The sequence below is a fragment of the Heptranchias perlo genome, chromosome 5, assembly GCF_035084215.1.
Source record: "Heptranchias perlo isolate sHepPer1 chromosome 5, sHepPer1.hap1, whole genome shotgun sequence".
Classification (NCBI taxonomy): domain Eukaryota; kingdom Metazoa; phylum Chordata; class Chondrichthyes; order Hexanchiformes; family Hexanchidae; genus Heptranchias; species Heptranchias perlo.
The window spans coordinates 37686556-37709477 of NC_090329.1; positions in this window are offsets into that span (position 1 = coordinate 37686556).

A 22922-nucleotide genomic window follows, 5' to 3' on the forward strand; every position below is an offset into this window, starting at 1 on the left:
ATGTTAGCATTCTTGAAAATAACCCATTCAGTAGACCTGGATATTTTTGAACATACTTATACATGTACTGATTATATAGTACCTATTACTATATATGTATTTACATTCCAACATCTCTGCTTAGCGACAAATATATGGTAAACATTGGTAATTGGCCAGGAGCAGCCCTGGTCTTACCTCACCTGTTACATGCTCAAACAAACAAGACTCTACTGATACTTTTCTATCCTGTGCCCTGACAGATGAGGTGATCATCACGAACAATTCCTATCATGCAGTTCTTCCTTTCAGAGGCTATCTATGCACATAGAACAGTCTAAACACTTCCAACGGGCATGACTATTCACAGGTGATATTTATTTCTTGTGGTGGGGCAACATCCTTATTTATCATATTTTTTAATGTACATTAATTTTTCAGAGAAAGCAAATACCATAACATCCAAGCAAATGCATATTTCATGAACTAATTTTATATAATCCCATGGGAAAGCATGGCATTTAATTAAAATTGGTAATTGATTGGGAGGTAGGAGACAGAGAGTAAGGATAAAGGGAACGTTCTCTGAATGGCGGGATGTGACAAGTGGTGTTCCTCAGGGATCTGTACTGGGGCCTAAGCTTTTCACCATATATATCAATGACTTGGATGAAGGAATGGAGAGTTGTATGTCCATTTTACAGATGACACAAAGTTAGGAGGCACAGTAAGTTGTATAGATGGGAGCAGGAAGTTACAAAGGGGCATAGACAGACTAAGTGAGTGGGCAAAACAGTGGCAGTTGAAGTTCAATGTGGAGAAGTATGAGGTCATCAACTCTGGATCCAAGAAAGACAAATCGGAATATTTTCTTAATGGCGAGAGACTGTGGAGGAGCAAAGGGATTTGGGTGAATATGTACAGAAATTACTAAAAGCTATTTGGCAGGTACAAAAAGCAATCAAAAAGGCTAGTGGAATGTTGGCCTTTATCTCCAAGGGGCAGGAATACAAAGGGGACAAGGTTATGCTTCAGTTGTACTGAGCCTTGGTCAGACCCCATCTGGAGTATTCAGTTTTGGACACCGAACCTCAGAAAGGATATATTGGCCTTGGAGGGGGTTTATTACAGATTCACCAGAATGATACTCGAGCTTAAAAGTTAAATTAACAGTTTGCAAATTAAATGAACAGTTTGCAAAACTTCTCTTCTATTCCCTTGAGTTTAGAAGGCAATTGAGTTATTTAAAATGATACAGAGAAACTATTTCCTCTGATGGGGAATCTAGAATAAGGAGGCACAATCTTAAATTTAAAGCTAAGCCACTTAGGAATGAAGTCAGGAAGCACTTTTTCACACAAATTACATAGAATTACATAGAATGTACAGCACAGAAACAGGCTATTCGGCCCAACAGGTCCATGCTGGTGTTGATGCTCCACACAAGCCTAGTCTCTCCCTACTTCCTCTAACCCTATCAGGGTAGTAGAGATCTGGAATTTGCTGTGGATTGAAATTTTCAGGACTGAGATTGACAGATTTTTATTAGGTAAGGGTATCATGGGGTATGGAACAAAGGCGGGTAAATTGGCTTGAGGTACAGATCATCCTTAATCTAATTGAATGGTGGAAGAGGCTCGAGAGGCTGAATGGCCTACCCTTGTTCCTCTTTAAAGGGGCATTAACTTCACAAAAGCCTGGAGAACTCCATCATTTTGGCATGATAATGCAATATGAATTTGGACGTGATTTACCTCATTCCCACATTTGTTTGCAACCAAATTTTTAAAAGTGACTTGTCAAGCATTGTTTTGTGAAAAGAGCTGCCTTTTTAATTGCCAATGAAAATACAGGGAAGGGGTGATAACATACATAGTAATGTTTGCCTGCCTCTGCATTTAATTTTCTTAAACTGTGCATATACTGCTTGGGGATCCATCGTACAATCAAGTGTGAAGTGCACTCATCATTAATTGCTGGACGTTTCAGGATGAGTTAAGGTTGTGCATGCGGCCCCAAAACTGATTTCGGACAGGTATGTCTGTGAGTTGTGGATGCGCAGAGAAGCCACAAACTAACAAGAATCCCTGTACACACCTGCCTTTCATCCCTCCAGCACCCCCTAACTCACGGTGTAATGGATGATGTTGATTCTTTATAATAAAGAACAATAGGTGTGTGACTTCACTCGAGCAACGGCACAATGAACATCCGACATCTGAAGTACAAAATAACAGGAAAACACTGTAGACATTGTAATATTTACAGGAATATAATCTTTGTGAAACAGAGAGATAAAATTCGATATACTTAGACAGAGGGAAGAAGAGATAAGTAGGCTTTATATTATCGCGGTTTAGACATTATCGGTGGAAAAACCTAATTCTTAGCTGAATTTAAAATGAACAAATGAAAAATAAAAATTCGCACATAAATCCTGAAAATGTTGATCTAAAATAAAACCAGAAATTGCAAGCATGTAAATACAAAATTCTTGTAAAACCTAGAAAAAAACTGGTATTGAAATTCCATGTGGAGTTACTAAGACTCCCTTACGAACACTGGGAGAGAAAAAGAAATGATTGCATGGAGCAGAATCACAATGGGAGGTAAAGCAAAATCATTTATAAATGGTAAATCCTGTCATAAAATGGGGTTCAGTGCACTAGGCTGCAGGTGTGATTTATGAGACGCTAAACTGGTCATAAATCAAGCCGTGTGTTCCAAACAGTATTGTTTAAACATGATATATCAGCTTACGTGAATATAGTAACATGAAGAATGGTAAATTCCGCAATCTAGTTCAAATACAGTTTATTGGATTTGAACAAGGCTTAGTAGTTTGCATATGACCTAGTGTCTCTGCGTGTTGTATATTGCTTTGGGTTTTGTTACTAAGATTCGTTTTGTATGAAAACCTTGGTTTCGAGTGTTATATATTCCTATATCATGGACTGAGTAATTAGAACAGTAAATTGCTTGCGCTATTGTGATGGATTTGTATTAACCAATATAATTTGCAATCTGATATGTTTTATGTAGCTCTGTATTTTGATTTCATATCATCATGTTTTCATGCAAACCTACATTCTGATAAATCTGGATATAATGGATCTTTTCCTTCTGCAGTGAGGTGTAGTATTTAGATGTCAAACAGATATGATTGCACAATAAATATATTACTTATGTCAGCCGATTTATTTTGTGTGTGTGTCGGTATACACACAAGCACACAAGTAAAATGGCTGCAAAATGATCCATATCAAGCAAATTTTGCTTGCTTTATTGGAGGAAGGGTGAGACCTGACACAGTCCAGCAATCCAATGCACTCATTACTAACATTCTAGATGCCCCATTAGATGTAGCATCATACGAGTCACAGGGTCACCTTCAGTATAGATTCCTTGTTACTAAATATCTTTGTACATTGCTAACTGTATGTGGATATCAAGATCCTGTGTTGTAGAATATTAATGTGCGTTGTTTACTGCACTGTCTCAACTCCAAACTAAATAATAAAGTCAAATAGAAGTAAAAAGAATTTAGCAGATAAAACAGCCTGGGCATTGCGTTTTACTGGAAAATGGCTGGCTTATAGAATTCTGATGAATAATAGGAAACGTTCTTTCAGTTATTCTTTAAAGAAGAGAATTCTTACTTGATTTTGTCTGTACTTTCGCAGAATTCTGCTGCCTATACAGATATTTGAGCCTCAAATTTAAGATGCAGTGGAGACTTTTATAGACAGATTGAATTATTTAGGCTGCACTTCGACTGTAGCTATCAGTCTCAGATCAATAACTGCAGTATCAGGTTGCAGTTGACAGCACCTTGTTTACACTGACTGCCTGTGAATCTGACTCTCCAGTCTCGGAGAGAGCTCTGTGCATGTTGGCTTACAGACACACACACAGCCCCAGTCCCAACTTTTAATTTTAAATGTATTGAGAGTGTGGGTGGGAGGGAATGCCGTGTTCTCAATACATTTGAAATAACTCTGCATAATGGACCCGTAGGACACTTTTTAAACTAGGTTTGACTCCGCACTAGAGTTCTAATCACTGCAGTTAGACCACCTTCTCGAGGGACGCACTTCTCTCCTCTACTGGCAGCTCAGCATCTGAGTCATACCATCACTTTTGCATTGCTATAAAGCATAATTGCAGTCTAGAATTGATGGGGCAATGAAAATGTTTTTCACTTCTTCAAAGACATTTTCTTCATGGCTGTTGCAAGTCCAACTAACAGCTGCTGCTCTTTGAACACTTCACCCTTTGTCCTTCTTTTATCGACATTTTTGACCTGACTGGGGGTGAAATTCAACTTTGGTGGTGGCGCAAAACAAGCAGTAGCGGATCGGCCGCCTGTTATACGCCCCACTGGATTTTCCTTTCCATTGACCTCCTTGGCCCCTCTTAAACTCCAAGTACACCTCCTCCCTGCATGCATGCCCTTTGTGTTGAAATTAAGACTTAGGTGTACCTGCACTGACCTTATTTCAAGTCCCTTTGTGGGCCATGGGTGTGGGAACTCCTGACATAGGGAGTCCTTGCTACCTGCCTGCACCCCCATTCAATAGACAATTGTGTAAACTTCAATGCTAGTCCAGAACGTGGCATACCTGGGTCCTGACCTGGTATCTGGTCCTTCTGGTACACCCCTGCCGAAGTTACGGTGGGCATATGCCAGAAGGGCCATGGATTTTCATGCCTATGTTTCTAGATTGACAAAAAACATTGAAGAGGAATCCTGTCATGTGAAATAGGTATGAAAGGGTAAATTTTCTATTTTGAGCAGGCGGGGTCAGGAATGGTTGTGGAGTTCGGAATGGTGTCCACTTACGTTGTGCACAGCTGTATTCATAGTAGCATTAAGGTGGGCCTCATTTCTATGCACAGCAAGCTTCCAGTGTGAAATCAGCCTACTGCAGTGAGCTTGCACAGTGGGGGGGGAGGAGATTCCTTGCACTTACCACTGTTACTTAAAAGGTTACAAGAGCCATTTTAAAGGTAAGTGCACTTTTACCAAATTTAAAGTTTGCACAGCCTGGACATTTTTTTTAACAGCAATAGTGGCAAAAAACACCACACTTTGTGGACTGTGCTGATCAGCTAATGCAGCATAAGACGGGTGAAAGGAGGATTGCTCTGTTTGGCACTCCAGGGCACCACCCCTCTCGGAGAGGAGTGCAAAGTGCCTGGAAGAGGTTGTAATCACAGTGAATGCCAACATCATCACCCCAGACAACATGGAGATAGAAGAGCAACAAGAGCAACAGGTTTTCAGCCATCATAAAACCTGGCACAGTGAGGCTTTACATCATTTCCCTTTTGCATTTCACAAAATGTTTCCTTTCAACATGTTCCACATTGCCTGTGGCTGCATGCAGAGCACTCACACAGACTTACAGCTCTTTGATTACTTGACATACATACCCATATTACAGCCGATCATACTTTCAGTTACAAATTACAACAAGTACTCTTAGCACCAGGACCACTCGGCTCCAGACCTCATTACAGCCTTGGTCCAAACATGGACAAAAGAGCTGAATTCCAGAGGTGAGATAAGAACATAAGAACATAAGAAATAGGAGCAGGAGTAGGCCAATCGGCCCCTCGAGCCTGCTCCGCCATTCAATAAGATCATGGCTGATCTGATCCTAACCTCAAATCTAAATTCATGTCCAATTTCCTGCCCACTCCCCGTAACACCTAATTCCCTTTACTTCTAGGAAACTGTCTATTTCTGTTTTAAATTTATTTGAGAGTGACTGCCCTTGACATCAAGGCAGCATTTGACCGAGTGTGGCACCAAGGACCCCCAGTAAAATTGAAGTCAATGGGAATCAGGGGGAAAAGTGTCCAGTGGCGAGAGTCGTAACTAGCACAAAGGAAGATGGTAGTGGTTGTAGGAGACCAATCATCTCAGCCCCAGGGCATTGTTGCAGGAGTTCCTCAGGGCAGTGTCCTAGGCCCAACCATCTTCAGCTGCTTCATCAATGACCTTCCCTCCGTCATAAGGTCAGAAATGGGGATGTTCACTGATGATTGCACAGTGTTCAGTTCCATTCGCAATCCCTCAAATAATGAAGCAGTCCGCGCCCGCATGCAGCAAGACCTGGACAACATCCAGGCTTGGGCTGATAAGTGGCAAGTAACATTCGCACCAGACAAGTGCCAGGCATTGACCATCTCCAACAAGAGAGAGTCTAACCACCTCCCCTTGACATTCAACGGCATTACCATCGCCGAATCCTCCACCATCAACATCCTGGGGATCACCATTGACCAGAAACTTAACTGGACCAGCCAAATAAATACTGTGGCTACAAGAGCAGGTCAGAGGCTGGGTATTCTGCGGCGAGTGACTCACCTCCTGACTCCCCAAAGCCTTTCCACCATCTACAAGGCACAAGTCAGGAGTGTGATGGAATACTCTCCACTTGCCTGGATGAGTGCAGCTCCAACAACACTCAAGAAGCTCGACACCATCCAGGACAAAGCAGCCCGCTTGATTGGCACCTCATCCACCACCCTAAACATTCACTCCCTTCACCACCAGCGCACTGTGGCTGCAGTGTGTACCATCCACAGGATGCACTGCAGCAACTCGCCAAGGCTTCTTCGACAGCACCTCCCAAACCCGCGACCTCTACCACCTAGAAGGACAAGAGCAGCAGGTACATGGGAACAACACCACCTGCACATTCACCTCCAAGTCACACACCATCCCGACTTGGAACTATATCGCCGTTCCTCATCGTCGCTGGGTCAAAATTCTGGGACTCCCTTCCTAACAGCACTGTGGGAGACCCTGCACCACACGGATTGCAGTGGTTCAAGAAGGCGGCTCACCACCACCTTCTCAAGGGCAATTAGGGATGGGCAATAAATGCCGGCCTCGCCAGCGACGCCCATGTCCCATGAACGAATTTTTAAAAAACTCTTAGCACATTGCTATCCTGAAAAAAAATGCTTTCCAGAGAAAATCTTCTAACCAGCTGCTTGCTGTGTCTTCATTTGCTCACACATGCTAGGATGCAGGAATGGTATTTGGGTGTCACTGTATACTGTCTTGAAATGTTCAATATGCTGCTTGGAGATCAGGTGGTACATAACAGGAGGGACCAGGAAAAGGAAGAACAGTCATTTTAAGTCTTTGAGTGTCTTTGTGGAGTTAGCCATGAATAGAGAGCATAGGGAAGATCTAGAGGTCAGCCCCAAGCAGAGAGATAGTACCATCTTTTTTCTGTTATTTCTTCTCCTCATACTCAGAAATGACTACTTTCTTCAGAGCCACCTACTTCAGTGGGCACCTTCTTCGGTGAAGGGGGCAGTTCTGAGCAGCAGTCAGCCTGCCACAAAAAAAATGGTTCTGCTTCACTTTAAATGCCGCAGTCCTTTAAGAACTGCTGCACTTTGGGTTCCCTCTCTTCTCAGGTGAGTTTGTGCTCCCTGTGAAGGGAGAATATTTAAATTACCTGATTCCAATGAATCTGCTGGGACGGGAGGCCGAGCTAACCGCATGGGTATGCACAGCAGCACAGAGAACGTTGCCTATTTTTCACCTAATTGGGGAACTAGACCTTTGGTGTTCTAGAAGCCATCCTTCTCTTTCAAATAAAGCAGGCACAGAGGATGGCATGAACCTGCATGGTCCTATGCTGTTGGTCACTGACCACCCGGACATTGATAGAGCGAAACTGCTTATGGTTCATGGACACCACACTATTCTATGTAGGGGCCAGTTGGCTGTTTGGGCACCATCAATTAGCCCCTGGGTTTTGGGGCATCTTGCAAGACAGAAGAATTGCAACGCCCTCTTGTTCCGTTGCTGCTCACTGATAAAGGTTTTTGCCCTGCTGAACAAAGTAACATACTTGATGCAATCTCTGCATTGCAGAAGGACAAGAGGCAGTCACTTTCACTGCTGTGGCAGTGCCGTCCCTGTGGTCAAGGTCGGATTCAGCAGATGGCACTACACTGGTTGCTGCCTCCCTTGTGAACTGGAGCCTGCAAAGGCAGTTCTACTTGGATATTCCCAGATAGATGTGTTGCGAACTCTCTCTAAATCTGTTACGATAGTCGGATGTTGCTTAACTAATATTAACCCTGTATAGACCATCTATCCATCAGCGATCCTTTGAACTGAGGAGGCAGAAAGAGAGAGGAAATTGCCTTTTCTTTTATATGTGCAACGCTCACTTGATTACAAACTTATGTACATTTGTTTTATAAGTTAATAAAGAGAGAATCTCATGTTGACATTGGTTTTATTGGAAGAGAAGTTGTCTTTCTTTCTTCTCTCTTGTTTTGGTGTTCGAGTAGTGTCGTGATTACCAGCAAAATATAATTTCCGTTGAGGAAAAAAATCGCAGAATGAAAATTCCATAACATCACTAATCACGGGGATTTTCCAGATGTTGTTGTGGATCCTCAAGTGATGAAGAAGGAATATTAATTAGTATGAAAACAATATGTGAAAAAAACATATGCAAAAGGTATTTAAAGTTTTGCTTTGGTGAAAGCTACTTAATTCCTACCATTTTTGTCATACACAAGGACTGGACCAGCCATATAAATACTGTGGCTACAAGAGCAGGTCAGAGGCTGGGTATTCTGCGGTGAGTGACTCATCTCCTGACTCCCCAAAGCTTTTCCACCATCTACAAGGCACAAGTCAGGAGTGTGATGGAATACTCTCCATGTGCCTGGATGAGTGCAGCTCCAACAACACTCAAGAAGCTTGACGCCATCCAGGACAAAGCAGCCCACTTGATTGGCACCTCATCCTCTACCCTAAACATTCACTCCCTTCACCACTGGCGCACTGTGGCTGCAGTGTGTACCATCTACAGGATGTACTGCAGCAACTCGCCAAGGCTTCTTCGACAGCACCTCCCAAACCTGCGACCTCTACCACCTAAAAGAACAAGAGCAGCAGGTACATGGGAACAACACCACCTGCACGTTCCCCTCCAAGTCACACACCATCCTGACTTGGAAATATATCGCCGTTCCTTCATCGTCGCTGGGTCAAAATCCTGGAACTCCCTTCCTAGCAGCACTGTTGGAGAACCTTTACCACACAGACTGCAGCGGTTCAAGAAGGCGGCTCACTACCACCTTCTCAAGGGCAATTAGGGATGGGCAATAAATGCTGGCCTCGCCAGCAACACCCACATCCCATGAACGAATATAAAAAAAGTCTTTGAATAAGAAGCTAGGTTTCTAAGGTGATCGACCACCAGCACCCCTTCTTTGGGTGTCCCCACCTCAGATTGTTCTGAGAGATTGATGAGAAATTGATGAAAAAGTCATAAGTTGTACTTAGCAGGGATGATCAAGGTGGCAAATGAAGGAAATGGTGTTGCATTCATTGATGATACAGTCCAGAAGTTGGTGTTTTAAGAGGTCTCGTACTCTTGGTGTAAGAGGTATTGTGGTCTGAGGTGAGCAATGATTTTGGAATGACTTTACTCTTGGCACCAAAGAGCAGATCATGTGTATATTCGTGGGCTTACACCATTTTCTGAAAATCATTGTGTATAATTAACTGGATCACAGCTGTTTTTTTTGTTGACCTTGTGTGTGGCCTGGCATTTATCTAGTAACATTGACTATCACTTGAATCATACAGTGCAACATAGGCTTCCAAGTATCTTACTACAGTCATTGTGTCGGAGCCAATAAGATCCAATGATGCTGTGACCTTTTACAATGTACACGTATGTGTACATCGAGAGAAGGAATTTAGTCACTGCTGGATGTTGACTATTATCTCCTTTATCTCATTGCTAAGTTGCCTGTTTTATGCACTCTGTAATTCCCGGTAATCTGGGTGTCTGCCTGATTCAGAAGAGCAACATCTGCTCCAGCAGCATTGATGAAATCTCTCCCCGTGATCCATGGTAAAGAAGAAAATGATCATTGGACTGACTCAATAACATTAACAATGCATTGTGGCATCTATAACATTTGCGGTAAGCAGCTGCACCGTCAGACTTGTAGAACTCAATTTCTTGCTAAATTTTTAAAAATGCATTCTCAGGATATGGTCCTAGCTGGCAAAGCCAGCCTTTATTGCCCCTTCCCAGTTGCCCTTGAGAAAGTAGTGGTGGAACTTCTTCTTGATCCACTGTAGTCCTTGTGAAAGTACTTCCACAATGCTTACTGTCCCATTGCCGTTCCTGATCCACCTGATGTTGGGGCTGTCACATGGTATTCACAAGGAAGTAGTTGGAGCTGGCTTTATCGGTGATTGAAACCACGGGAGTGAAGAGGTCGCGAGAGGTAGCACTATAGAGAGGTGCCCATGAGTATGGGTAGTTTATATGAAGGGAAAGGTTTAGAAAGAACAGGAGGCCAGTGAAATCAGGGAAGAGAGGACAAGGGGAGCTGAGAAGTAGATTGAAACCACCGAGCGTGAGGTGCTGCTTGTTGCAGAGACTGAGGCAAGTGTTTCTTCCCCAATGTATGGGACTTTGAGCTATCATCCTGCAGGTGAGGAACACTGCTGAAATGCAAGTTGCTGTTCTAAGCTCATACAACATATTTATAGATTTGTAACAATGATGGTTTTCATTACATGTCACAATGATCATTTTTTTATCTCCCATAATTGACATAGAAACATTGAAATCTCAAAGCTGCAAAAGACCATGTGACAGATTTTCCGGTTGCTGCGCTTGGCTTTATTGGATCGCCTGGATGCAATGTATCGAGGAAAATTGAGGAGTCGGGATGGGGGAATCACACACCACTCACAGAATTCATTTAAACTAGTGGACAACGTGGGATCCTCTCCACCAATTTTCCTCTATGTGCTACACCCAAGTGATCGAATAAGCCCCACCACCCATGAAAATCGACTCCCCATATGTTCATCTAGCCCATCTTCATCCTGTCCTAGCAATTTTACCTGATAATGTTTCTCTTCAAGGTACTTTTCCAATTTTACCTCTATGATATTGGTCCCAAAATTGTGTGATCTTCTGGCATGCTCCCCCTGTAATTTCAGCGTGAATATGCCAGAAGCTCCACAAACTAGACCAGGACCCAGATATACGGTGTGCCGGCCTGCACTGCAATTTTCCAGATGACTTGTTGGGCTGGAGCCCGTCTTTCCAGCCTCCCCACCATGGTGGACATGTCAGATATGCCCATATGATTGCGAGCTCCCGCCATTGGCGTGGTAATGAAGAGACCTCCCCTTGACTCGAGATGCTGAAATGCGCCCACCCCCATGGATTTTCTGGGCCATCTAGACTACTTAGCCCTATGACCTCAAATGGTAAGTTGTTTGAGAAGCCAAATACCCTCTCAGTAATGTTTCCTTTCATACTTTCTGAACCTACCTGTTCTCAGCTTTAGAATCATGTATGTGACTCGTTCTCAGTTGATTTGCTAGATTGGGGAGGTAGGTTTGAAAGGAACCATTAAATAGAAAATCTGCCTTCTCCCATGGAAACCTGTTTAATAGTGGTATTGTATCATGCTGCTGGCAGGACAAAGACAACGTGGAAGTGAGTACTTAATGAGCCAGATTTTGCTGTCAAAATAATGGTGAGGCTAATGGCACTTGCCGTTATTTATGTGTAAATGATACAGCAACTTCAGGTGAGGAGCAGATGTGTGGTTATGTGCCAGTATCCAAAAGTTGTTGTCCAAGTTGCACTGCTCTGCCATTAGCTTCGCGAAAAAGGCATTTCGCTGCCTGCCTCACCATTAATATGCATTGAACGGCGTGAAGTTGTATTTGCGTGGTAAGTATGAACTTTTTTTTTTTATTCGTTCATGGGATGTGGGCGTGGCTGGCGAGGCCAGCATTTATTGCCCATCCCTAATTGCCCTTGAGAAGGTGGTGGTGAGCCGCCTTCTTGAACCGCTGCAGTCCGTGTGGTGACGGTTCTCCCACAGTGCTGTTCGGAAGGGAGTTCCAGGATTTTGACCCAGCGACGATGAAGGAACGGCGATATATTTCCAAGTCGGGATCGTGTGTGACTTGGAGGGGAACGTGCAGGTGGTGTTGTTCCCATGTGCCTGCTGCTCTTGTCCTTCTAGGTGGTTTGTTGCCCGGTTATCAGCTTGCACTTTCAGCAACTTAGTGGGCAAAATAATTTCGAGCTGGAGGGTGCAGGGGCAAATGTAACTAACGGCAGGTGCAGAGTGCCCTGCTACAGCAAAATCTGGCCCAATGAAAAGAAAAAGGGAAAATGACAAAGAAAATAAAATAACATTTTTAATGGAAACTTTTTTCTTACAAATACTACTATTAAAATGAAATGTTGACTGCAATATGAACTTATGATTGTTAATGGTCTTATGCCGGCTTTTATAGCATCATTGGATTTCTTCAACAAATTCAGCTTTCATTTTGTTTCCCTGCGGTAACCTTGCTATACATCACCCATTTCTGTGCATCACAGCACCGAGGGCAAACAAAAGCAACAATCAGAAAACAAAAACAAAAAAAAAATCATCCAGCATAATTCCTGTCGCATGTGCTGTAGCTGATCTGATTGTGCCTTTTTTGCTTTGCTTGTTTGTGCAGTTGACACAGAAATTATTTGTGACTCATGACTAACTCAATCAGGAATCAGTAGTTTCTGAAGACCTAAGATTTAGCTGATTAACAACCTTCCCTGTACATTTAATTTAGGTACATCAAATCTTAATGCCAAGTAAAACTGCAAATTAATTTCAAAAAATATATATATTTATCTCCACGTAAAGAAATGTTGGCTCCAGTGCAAATAGCCTGAAGCAAGCAGCACATTCACTAATGCCATGGATTTAATTCAGTCTTACTCAAGATTGAGTGTAAGTCTGTGATAGTCGGGTTTCAACGTGAAATTAATTGACTTCATTGTGCGAAATTCAACATAATCTTATCGGCAAGGCAAGCCACAGTCCTGCAGATGCTACGGAACAAATTTTCTGTTGGAAAAGAAAAATGTTGATTAACAAAAGGATGCGATTCACATCACTCCTCGAAAACCTACAAATGAAAAAGGAATGTCACAATACAAGCTGGATATCATTGGCGAAACCACTTGGATGTAAATTTTCTTTTGTATATTGCAGTTCTCCCCGTCCCTAAGATTTTCTCTCCTACTCTCCTGACCTCAGACTGGTCTGGGGTATACTTTCACCGGCATTTGCAGCTCCCGTATGCCTTGGCAAATAGACATTCTTTATCAGTGAGGTGAGATGGTGAAGCCTGGATTTGCCTCTGTTTACTACCTTTTTTGTGGCAGTATTTGGGCAGATGGAGGACAGGAAATGGGGCAGAGTCCTTTACACTTAATTCTTGCCCACTTTAGCACTTACCCAGTTTTCCACTGTCCTTTTCGGTGGGCAGCCCAAGTCCCCACCCATGGGTGGGCACTTTCAGTTGAGGCAGTAATCATGCAGTGATATACAGTCCCTATCACTTACAGCATCCTCGCTTATCCTGGACAGCCGCCTATATCGGCCAAATGGCACTAACCATTTTATCATCAACATAGGCGTCATTTACAAAGGCGCTCCCTCCCCATGGCTTCCTCCTTATAGTGGGGTGGGTGGGTGGTGGGGGGGGGTTGGTGAAACATCTCAAATTCAGGGGCCTGCTGCCTGTGGTTATAGGTTAGTTGTCTTGGAAAGAAAAGAGGCAGAAGAGCCAGATTAGCTTCAGCAGTCATGAGATGCTGCAAAACGCAGTTGTCAGCGTGCAATCCATAATGGGTGTGCTGACAGGTGATTGCAACAAGCAATTACACTCCAGGTGAGGTTTTTATTTACATGAATGCATGTAAGGATGTGAGTGAAGGATGACTTCCAGGTGATGGCTGGGAGTGTAAAGGGCACGGCACTACCTCCTGGGCATTGATGATAAGCCATTGAAGCAATTCAGCACAGTATGAGGAGGAGGTCATTGGGAGAGGCAAAAATAATTAATACGATGCATTGTTGGAGGCTGTGACTGACTTCTGTTCCCTTGCCTGACTTGGTAAGGATATTAAACTTTATCCTATGTTGAGTGACAGCATGCGGGGTCATTGAGCTGCCACTGACAATGCCGACCACCTCCCTCACAGGCTCTGAGCTGCTTGGGGCCCTCTGTTTGTCCATCCCAAACAGTGCCTCTCTCATGTCTCTAACCTCTGCAGGAGCACTTCCAGATCACAACCCGCAAACCTGGGGGCTCTGTGCCCTGCAGCAGATCTCTCCGGCATTTTCAGATTAAGACATTTCTGTCCTGGCTCCAAAATGAAGTTCTATGCTGTGGCCCCATTAAGATCTGCTGGGGGCACACTATTTCCCACTGCCAAATTGATGAGCTCCCAATGAGAACTGTTTCCAACACCTAAATTGTGCGGATGACACTGCTGACACCAAAAAACGATGGGGGTGTGACACACCTCTGCGGCGGCCCACCCACCATACTTTGGGTGAGGATCACACTCCCTCCCTCAGTTAAATGCAGGCAAGATTGTTGTCAGGCTATTCAACAAAAGGGTGCATCACAGCCCAGCCTGACCCCTTCCTTACCCAGCATCCACATATGCACACCTCGCTTCCATCAGGAGTCACTGAACAACGATCAGGAGCAGAAATACTGGCCAAATGTTTTGCTTCCCTGGTTAAGGGACACTAATATCAAATGTCATGGCATCCACCCCACCACTGAGACATGAGGAGTGAAATCCTTGATTGAATCTGAGAACTTCCTGCTCAGTGACATAATGCATTTACCTACTGAACCATTTGCAAGGGGGGCGAGAGAGAGAGAGAGAGAGATCTGTATATTGCAGTTCAAAAGCACATTGAAAACATTAAATCACAGAAACTGCACTGTTACTGTCCTCCTGACCTCCTCCATCCAATGCACAGTAATATCAGATTAATGTTAAAGTAATTATGTTAAAGTAATCAAATGGGAAAATGGGGCCCGATCTTCAGACCCAAGTATTATTACAATAAGTTACAAGCATCCTTCAGCTGAAAGAAATTTCAATTTAACACACGGTAACCTAAGCAACTGTCTGATTGATTGCTTCTCGCACACAGTCAATATTTAATAGAGTGACAAATACAGCATTACTACTCTATTTGTTCGAGAGTATGAGCACTGTCTATGCCAGAATGACGTGCTTTCACACGGATTCAAATCCCATCTAAGAACAGATTGATTTCACTTTTGGCGCATTAAAACCAAGAGTTCCATTTCTCATAAAAATACCCTTCCTGCTGTTCCTCACTCTTTCTCCAAATGTAGCAAGCAAACAAAATGTTGTTAGAAATCGCTTATCAAAGTTAGAATTCTCCTGGTTGCTATTTCTAAAGAAATCAGTAACTTAGGCTGAGAAATTCTGGTGTGAACTCAGCAGTGGCTGAAACCACAAGAGGACCACGGCAAATTGATTCTTGCATCATCAAGATACGACCAGCATGTTGGGGGTGCCAGTCCCAAAAGACAGTGTGCCAGTCGCGAAGAGGAGGAAAGATGGCACAGGGCCTATGGTAAGTCCAGGAGGCGGGGAAGGAAATCGGAAGAGGGGGTGAGCAATGGCCGGCAGTGGCCCGCAGTTTCAATGTAGAGCCAAGAAGAGCGCTCCTTTAAGGGCTGCTTTAAGCCTGAGAAAACTGACTGCAGCATGCATGGCACGTGCTGTTGTCAGTCACGATCCGATTTCTCAAAGGGGCCTGCATGGGGCTTTAGGGTCTTCATTTGTTCTCCCGGTGCCAACATACCAAATTGGACCCTTCAGCCTCCGTGTTTTGCTCAAAGGACAGCGATCGCAAGGTCCAATTTCTAAGCCACATTGTCAAAAAAAAGTTTACAATCTTGCTAGAAACACTGAAGTGAAAAAATCTACCCCTGCACAAAGTGACCAGAAGGATTCCTACCTTTACGTTCTGCAGACACAGATGGGTGGATTTTCAACTTGTTGGTTTCTATAATGGGTGCCCAATCTGGAATGCCAGTTTTATGCTCGGTGGTAAATTGAAAATCTACCCCCGAGGTATTTGAAAGTTTTTTTGGTGAAATATTACTGGGTGGCCAGCAGAGAAAAACACCTTTGCAATGGATTTTAGGAACCATCATTTTCTTTGGAAGAATTTATATTAAGCACCCATTTTGAAGCAGCAATTAAAAGCAGAAAATGCATGAAATGTATAGCAGGTCAGTCAGCACTGAAATAGGAAGATTCAGGTCTAAGCTTTCTCCCAAAACATCAACCTATTTTTCTCTTTGAGGTGCTGACGAACCTGCTGTGAATTCCTGGTCTGCTCTGTTTTATTTCAGATTCGAGCATTCACGGGTTTTATTTTTATTTCGTCTATCTTATGCTTCCCCAATGATCCTATGGGTCTCTTGCCACTCTGGAACAATGGGCATATTTCAGATCATTGGGTTTTTTGTGAGTGCTTCGTCCACATTTGGTGGAACTGATTAAACAGAAAAACACCACCATCTGCCCTTTCTTCCAAATAAAATTGCTCAGGCAGATGCTGACATCCTTGTGGATGATTGATTCACTTTTGACGAGTAAGGGAGCTCTCCAAGGAATTCGGCTGCCTAATGCAAACACAGCGCTACTTTGAGTGTAAACTCAGCTCCAAGTGTTTTGATTTGGATGCAGCAGGTGAGCAGAGGACACATTAATAACAAGCAGCCATCCAATTCCCAGGAGCAAGCAGCATTTGCACTGTTAGAGACTGTCTTTTATTGTTAAAATTGTTATCGTGGCTGTACCTTCATCTCAGGATGAAAACCAACAGCTTGCAATTAAAATGGACTAAAATATGTAATATGCAACTCCTAAAATGGCATAAATATAAACCCTTGTCATGGTAGGAACAGACATTAATCTGAGAGCAACCATTAAAACACTGAGCTTGGGGTTTAGTAATTGTTGTTTGCAAAATGTTCCCGTAGTGTTTTTTTTTACCCTTTTCAATAGTCTAATGAAGTTATGCCATTTTTACGGACAGTCTTTTGTATTTCTATGTCATATGGGTATCATTCAAACCTATACATGACTTCATGCTACTCAGAGCATATTGCGCCTGAATGGTACGCATGTCTCTGCTGGTGAAGTGGGAGAATGTACATCTGCTGCTAGAACTGGAAGCTGCAACAGTTTGTCTTAAAAGCTGTAGGCAAATAATATTCTCTTCACCCATCAAGCACATGACTAACCAGGTCATACATGTTCAAATGTCTTATTTTTAATGCCTTCCTATATCATTATGATTTCCCATAGGGAACAGCAGACTGTTAACAATTTAGCCATTAAATGCAAAAATTGGACTTGGCTCACCCTAATGAGAGTGATGCCGATTTGTCCAAATAATGTCCACTAACAATCTCAGTGGGCATCTTCCTGGAGGACTTTCATGTAAATGTCATAACCATGTGAAACCCAACCCCCCCGACCGGCTACGGCGGGCAGTTAATGGCAAGAAAGAGAGAGAGGAGTAAATAAATACTCGACAACTTCTACATGTTTTGAAAAGTTTTTATTTTTGCGAATAACAAATGTCATCGGATATTTATATGTAAACAAAAACAATATATCTTTATGTAGAGAGAGAGGGAAAATGGCAGCATTGAAAGTCAAAGTACCGAGTTGTGGGTCAGGTGAGCCCCGATTGCCGGTGGTGGTGGCGGCAGCAGCAACGGGGGCGAGAGTCATAGAGGAAGGAGAGCACGGAGAGTTACCGCCACCTCCATCAGCAGCTCTGCACGAAGCCCGGGATTATCAGATGGAGGACCTAGACACTGTCGCTACCATGGGGACTGGCACATTTGGGCAAGTTCTGCTGGTCAAAGACAAGAAGACAAGAGAATTACTAAAGGAAGTGGCCCTGGAAATAATGGATGCATTGGTGATCATCTTCCAAAATTCTATAGACTCTGGAACAGTTCCTACAGACTGGAAGGTGGCAAATGTAACCCCACTGTTTAAAAAAGGAGGGAGAGAAAAAACAGGGAATTACAGACCAGTTAGCCTAACAGCAGTAGTAGGGAAAATGCTAGAGTCTATTATAAAGGATGTGATAACAGAACACTTGGAAGGCTTTACCGGATTGGACAAAGTCAGCATGGATTTATGAAAGGGAAATCATGCTTAACAAATCTACTGGAGTTTTTTGAGGATGTAACTAGTAGAATAGATAGGGGAGAACCAGTGGGTGTGGTGTATTTGGATTTTCAGAAGGCTTTTGATAAGGTCCCATACAAGAGGTTAGTGTGCAAAATTAAAGCACATGGGATTGGGGGGAATATACTGGCATGGATTGAGAATTGGTCGAGAGACAGGAAACAGAGAGTAGGAATAAACAGGTCTTTTTCCGGGTGGCAGACAGGGACTAGTGGGGTACCGCAGGGATCAGTGCTTGGGCCCCAGCTATTCACAATATATATCAATGATTTGGATGAGGGAACGGAATGTAACATTTCCAAGTTTGCAGACGACACAAAGCTGGGGTGGAATGTGAGCTGTGAGGAGGATGCAAAGAGGCTCCAATGTGATTCAGACAAGTTGGGTGAGTGGGCAAGAACATGGCAGATGCAGTATAACGTGGATAAATGTGAGGTTATCCACTTTGGTTGTAAAAACAGAAAGGCAGATTATTATCTGAATGGTGATAGATTGGGAAAAGGGGAGGAGCAACGAGACCTGGGTGTCCTTGTACACCAGTTGCTGAAAGTGAGCATTCAGGTGCAGCAAGCAGTTAGGAAGGCGAATGGTATGTTGGCCTTCATTGCAAGAAGATTTGAGTACAGGAGCAGGGATGTCTTACTGCAGTTATACAAGGCCTTGGTGAGACCACATCTGGAGTATTGTGTGCAGTTTTGGTCTCCTTATCCGAGGAAGGATGTCCTTGCCATGGAGGGAGTGCAACAAAGGTTTACCAGACTGATTCCTGGGATGGCAGGACTGACGTATGAGGAGAGATTGGGTCGACTAGGCCTATATTCACTAGAGTTTAGAAGAATGAGAGGTGATCTCATCGAAACATATAAAATTCTAACAGGACTAGACAGACGAGATGCAGGGAGGATGTTCCCAATGGATGGGGAATCCATAGCCTGGGGTCACAGTCTCAGGATACGGGGTATGCCATTTAGAACTGAGATGAGGAGAAATTTCTTCACTCAGAGGGTGGTGAACCTGTCGAATTCTCTACCACAGATGGCATTGGAGGCCAAGTCATTAAATATATTCAAGAAGGAGATAGATATATTTCTTAATGCTAAAGGGATCAAGGGATATGGGGAAAAAGCGGGAACAGGGTACTGAGTTAGACAATCAGCCAAGATCATTTTGAATGGTGGAGCAGGCCCGAATGGCCTACTCTTGCACCTATTTTCTATGTTTCTGTGTAGTGTCCCTTTAATAGCTAGTAGTTAATAAGTCACCATCGTCAGCGTATATTCCAGATAACGGCAAAGGTCCATTTAGTAATACCATTTGGTATACTTTTCAGAATTCAGCAAGCCCTGTTTTATTATTTTTGCACTGCTATGAGCAACATTTTCCAACAGATTTTGGCATCAGCAATAGTTTTCTTACAAGTGATAACTGCTAAATCATGAGATGTGTGCACTGAACCTCAAGACCTTACCTATGGGAGTATTGTGCAAATTGAAAGACTCAGTATAACAAGTGATCAGTTCAATGGCATCTTGTAACAGTTAGATTTTAATAGAGGCTTTGATAGTTTAAAAAAACATAGCATAGTACCAATTGCTAGTGGTAACATGTAAGCATGTTAGCGTGTAAATGTAGAAATAAAAAAAGGCTATTCAGCCCATCAATTCCTCCCATCCATAGATGACATACAATCTGGTCTATCATGGATTTCACCCAACTCGTTTAATGTCCTGAGGGAGGTACTGTAAAATTTCTCCTTGTTTCCTAAAGTCTGTTGAGCAAAATTCCAAAGTACTTATTTAATCATGCATCCTATGTTATACACATAGACCAATTGCATTATGTTAGATGACATCTCCATGGTCCCTGCAGCTCAGGAACTATCATGTTCCACACATGATTTGATTATCTTATTTTTTGAATTCAGAAAAAATTGTGCACATACATTTCGTAACATTACTTATTCTTATAACCCCTCAACCCCATTCCTAACCAGGTATCCATTCTACTAATTGTTTAAAAGGCCCAACTGAACCAAGTATCAACTATTTATCTGGAACTTATTCCCTATATTAACAAAAAAACTTTCTAATCTCAAATCTCGGTAGAGCCTTACTAATTTGATACCCGTTCTTTAGTTCTGTTCTCAATATTGAAGTTAAATAATTTTCTTGTATTTACATTAACCATTTTAGCATTTTAAAAATGGAGACCTGACCTGTCAGTCTTCCTTTAATGAAGGAAATTTAACTGGGACTCTGCTCATAGCTTATATTCCCAACTCTTCAGATCATCCTGGTCATTCCAAGCTCTTCCCAATGTATCACTGTCCTTTTGAAGTTAGAATCACAATATTTAACATAAAGCTTCACTATGGTCTATATAAGCTTAGCTGTATTGTCAAATGACCTTGGAAAGTGTTCCAGTACATAAAGCAGATAATAAACATTAGTCGGTTCATAACTTGTAGAAAGCTATAACAAAAGTTCACAGAAGAGATCAAAGGTAAAATATGAATTACATTTATTTTATTAATTGACTAAATTCCCGGTTCCGGGAGGCCATTCAGCTCATTTAGAATATTAATATATTGCACCCTAAATAATTTAATGCTGAAAATTCCAGAGTCCGAAATTGTTGTGGCCCTAAAAATAGAATTACAATATTTGCATTGCTTGGTCATATTTAGAAAATTATTGCCTGATATAATGATCTGGGGATAAGTGTGCTTTTTAAAAGGGCAATTTTAATCTTGGTACATAATATGGCTGCTACAAAAAAGGCACGCTCCAAGTCAAAATCACAAATGCTGTTCCCAAAACCGATCATTTAGAATGAGTTCCTGTGCACTAGCAATGTTTTACAAATTGTAATTCATGTGACAAAAGCAAATGTCAGCAGCAATGGACTCATTTATTTCCCATTCCCAGAGGGACACATAAGGCATCAAGTTGAAGAACTAAACCATGTTGACCCCCATCTTGTCCAGTTCAGTTTAGTTGAATTTCCATAAATAAAAAATAAAATTAAGTGTAGATTGGAGCCTGAAATTGTATCTAGTGGCCCATTGGATGTAAACCACTGCTAATTTGTGCTTAATGAAACACAATTGGATGCATCAGAATTTGCCATCCTGTCCTTATGGATTATCAGTTGAAGAACATACCTGACTGATTCCAATGCTTTGTGAACCTTGTGATGATTCATCATAGTATGATAGCAGGTACAGCACAGGAGGAGGCCATACGACCCATCATGCCTGAGCTGGCTCTTTGAAAGAGCTATCCAATTAGTCCCACTCCCCTGCTCTTTCCCCATAGCCCTGTAATTTTTTTCCCTTCAAGTATTTATTCAATTCCTTTTTGAAAGTTACTATTGAATCTGCTTCCACCACCCTTTCAGGCAGTGCATTCCAGATTGTTACAACTCACTGTGGAAAAAAATGTTGCCTCATGTCGCCTCTGGCTCTTTTGCTGATCAACTTAAATCTGTGTCCTCTGGTAACCGACCCTGCTGCCACTGGAAACAGTTTTTCCTTATTTACTCTATAAAAACCCTTCATGATTTTGAACACCTCTATCAAATCTCCCCTTAACCTTCTTTGTTCTAAGGAGAACCACCTCAGCTTCTCCAGTCTCTCCACATATCTGAAGTCCCTCATCCCTGGCACCATTCTAGTAAATCTCTTCTGCACCCTCTCTAAGGCCTTGATATCCTTCCTAAAGTGTGGTGCCCAGAATTGAACACAATACTCCAGCTGAGGCCTAACCAGTGTTTTATAAAGGTTTAACATAACTTCCTTGCATTTGTACTTCATACCTCCATTAATAAAACCCAGGATCCCATATACTTTTAAAACAGCCTTCTCAACTTGTCCTGCCACCTTCAAAGATTTTTGTATGTGCATCCCCAGGTCCCTCTGTTCCTGTACTCCCTTTATAATTGTACCATTTAATTTATATTGCCTCTCCTCATTCTTCCTACCAAAATGCATCACTTCACACTTCTCTGTGTTACATTTCATCTGCCATGTGTCTGCCCATTTCACCAGTCTGTCTATGTCCTCCTGAAGTCTGTTACTATCCTTCACATTGTTTACTACATTTCGGAGTTTCGTGTCATCTGAAAAGTTTGAAATTATACCCTCTATACCCAAGTCCAGGTCATTGATATGTATCAAAAAGAGCAGTGGTCCTAATATTGACCCCTGGGGATCACTACTGTCTACTTCACTTCAGTCTGAAAAACACCCGTTCACCTCTACTCTCTGCTTTCTGTCCCCTAGTCAATTTTATATCCACGCTGCCACTGCCCCTTTAATCCTTTAATTTTGCTAACAAGTCTATTATGTGGTACTTTATCAAATGCCTTTTGAAAGTCTATATACACAACATCAACCACAATACCCTCATCAACCCTCTCCATTAATTCATCAAAGAACTCAATCAAGTTAGTCAAACACGATTTTCCTTTAACAAATCTGTGCTGACTTTCATTTTTTAGCTCATACTTTTCCAAGTGCTAATTGATTTTGTCTTGGATTATTGTCTCTAAAACTTTCCCCGACATTAGGCTGACTAGGCTAATTGCAGTGTTTATCCCTCTCCCCTTTTTTGAATAGGGGTACGACATTTGCAATCCTCTAGTCCTCCAGCACTGTCCCCATATCTAAGGAGGATTGGAAGATTGTGGCCAGAGCCTCAGCAATTTCCACCCTTACTTCCCTTAGAAACCTATGATGCATCCCATCTGGACCAGGTGACTTTTCTACTATGAGTACTGCCAATC